Raw genomic sequence first — 2,564 nt, forward strand, 5'->3', positions numbered from 1 at the left:
ATTCTTGGATCTAAATGTATCTGTAGACAGACTGTTGGGATGCTTTAAACAGCTTTCTTGCACTAGATCCCGATGGGTTTATTCTCTCATTTTTCTGTCCTATTGCCACCAATCTAACCCTAAATTCAGAGGAACCCTGATTAACTTCCATTATTCCCAGGTGAAAGTATTAGTGAACTCCTTTTCTCCACTCCCTGGAGAAAATATTCAAGTTAACAAGCTTCACTAATGAATTAAGAGAAAAAATAACAGACAAAATAATTTCTCTTTCTAGGAGGAACGAAGGGAACATGATAGATAAGACATGTAACTCCTTGGATTTTAGTGTTCTTAAAGTGGATCAAACTGCAGCCCAAGGAACAAATCCGGCCACAGCTAAAAAATGCAAATAAAGAAATAAAACTTTCTTAGCTCCCAAGTTGTACAAAAACAGGTAGTGGGCTGTGTTCAGTTTGGAAAGCACCTTAAAATGTCAAAGCTGGGTTTGTACCTAGTGGTCTCAGGTAGCCAGGCTCAGTGAACAGGTGAGTCTGCTGGTCCAACCTGTGCGGTGGGAAGAGGTCCGTGGAGGATGGACGGAGCAGACTTAGCACGAAGATCAATTAAAAGGTTCGGCTATTTTTCGTATTTGTTTTTTGTGTGTATATACGCGCATGTGTGTGTGTGTGTTTAAATCATAGTCCTAGTGACTACCTCGAAGGAACTGCGGAGGGGTTTGAAGTAGAGCCTGCAGCTACTTAATATATTTAGATGCCCTGGGTAGCTAGGTCCCAGGTCCCAAAAAGCCGGGAAGACTGATGTTGGGCTCAAATGTAGTCTCAGACACTAGCTGTGTGATCCTCGGCAAGTCATTTGAACTTGTTTCTGTAAAATAATCTGGAGAAGGAAGCAGTAACCCGTTCTACTTATCTTTGTCAATAAATGACCTTCAAATGGGGTCACGAAGAGTCGGACATGAGTGAAAAAAAAAACTGAACAAGAAACACCTACTATGTGCCGGGACTGTGCTAAGTGCGGAGGAAACAAAGAAAAACAAAACACACACACTCCCATTTATCCTGCATTTCCTTTTTATTTTATATCGCTTGCACGCTGTCCGCTCCATTTAACTGTGAGCTGCTTGAGAACCTGGCATATAGTAAGCACTTAATATATGCTTATTGACTGGTAAATATGTGGCATCTTCCAAAATGTCAGCCTTCATCTATAGAAGGTTTATACATTTTTAAATATATTGTGCTTCTATCTCCTTAGAAGAGGGGTGGCGGGAGGCAGCTTTTTTTAGTTACAGTATAATGCAAAAATATGAGAACCGATAATACCCTCGGAAGATGTGCAAGGCCTCCCGTGGCGTTGTTGCATTTGTGAAGCGCCTTCCTTATTCCCCGCTCTTCCGCAGGCTCCCGGGCTCGCTCCGCTCCACAGCCCCGTGCAACGCGAACCTCCGGCTTCCTTTCCCATTATCCGAGTCAGAGCAATTGCTTCTTTTCCAAATGATAATTGGATGACACCAAGATTACTTAAACAACAATAACAGTAGCAACAGCAGCAGCTTCGAAAATTAAAGAAAAAAGAAAGAAAAAACAACAAAAAACCAACACCCGAACAAACAGAAGCTTCTGAATCTTCTACTAGACACCAAAGAGACGCGATCACGAGCAGTGGCCGGTTAGCTCAGTTGGTTAGAGCGTGGTGCTAATAACGCCAAGGTCGCGGGTTCGATCCCCGTACGGGCCACGGGAAAGTGAATTTTTAAAAAAAATTTTCCCAAACCAATACAAAAAGTGAAATGAACAAAAATCATTCAAGGTATACGGAGTACTTGAATTTAAAAACATGATCTACCTAGTTTAGATGTCGCTGTTTTCTCCGAAGTCGTCGGAGAGGAAGGAATGCATACACCTCGGAGGGAAAAAAACCTTTAAACCCTACGGTCTGCTAAATTATCTCCGGCCCTACCTACTTTCGGATTCCATTACCGAGTACCCAAGGGTTAGTATTTATTGCCCTGAATTGCCCAAGTGTTCCTCATTCTCCAAATCAGTTTAGGGCTCCCCAGTAAGAAGCCCACGCCCGCCTCGGTCCCAACCCAAGCACACAATTTACCGCTCCTTCCCCTGCCCCTAACACACATTTCCCTCCCTCCCACCCCCCCACCCCCAACCCCCAACCCCCAACACACGTTTCCCTCCACTCTGAGGGTCATACTACAAAATCCAAACAGCTCATATGTCTTTGCAAAAGTTTTTCTGCATGACAATATTCCGAGATAGATCATTTAAAAAAAAATTTTTTTTTTCATCTCTACTTGCAGAGACAGAAACCTGGGCTATCATAGATAAGTATCAAAATCAAAATTCAAACCTATATCCCCTAATTCTAAATCCAGGACCTTTTTCACTATCAATAATAACAGTTTTAGAAAGGTATCAAGTCAAATCATTAAGCATTTATTAAACGTCTGCTATATGTCAGATACTGTGCTAAGTGCTGGGGATACAAAGAAATACTAACACTCTCGAGAATCAGGCTTATGCTATATTTATCTTGTTTGAAATTTAATT

At 42.0% G+C, this 2,564-nt stretch overlaps 1 non-coding gene across 1 annotated transcript; it reads left to right on the forward strand.

The window, feature by feature from the left end:
* The first annotated feature begins 1,663 nt into the window (after window positions 1-1,663).
* TRNAI-AAU (transfer RNA isoleucine (anticodon AAU)) lies at window positions 1,664-1,737 on the forward strand. The gene has a single exon. It is a non-coding gene; the product is annotated as a tRNA-Ile (tRNA).
* Window positions 1,738-2,564: the final 827 nt, after the last annotated feature.

This window comes from Antechinus flavipes, chromosome 2, assembly GCF_016432865.1.
Source record: "Antechinus flavipes isolate AdamAnt ecotype Samford, QLD, Australia chromosome 2, AdamAnt_v2, whole genome shotgun sequence".
Classification (NCBI taxonomy): Eukaryota; Metazoa; Chordata; class Mammalia; order Dasyuromorphia; family Dasyuridae; genus Antechinus; species Antechinus flavipes.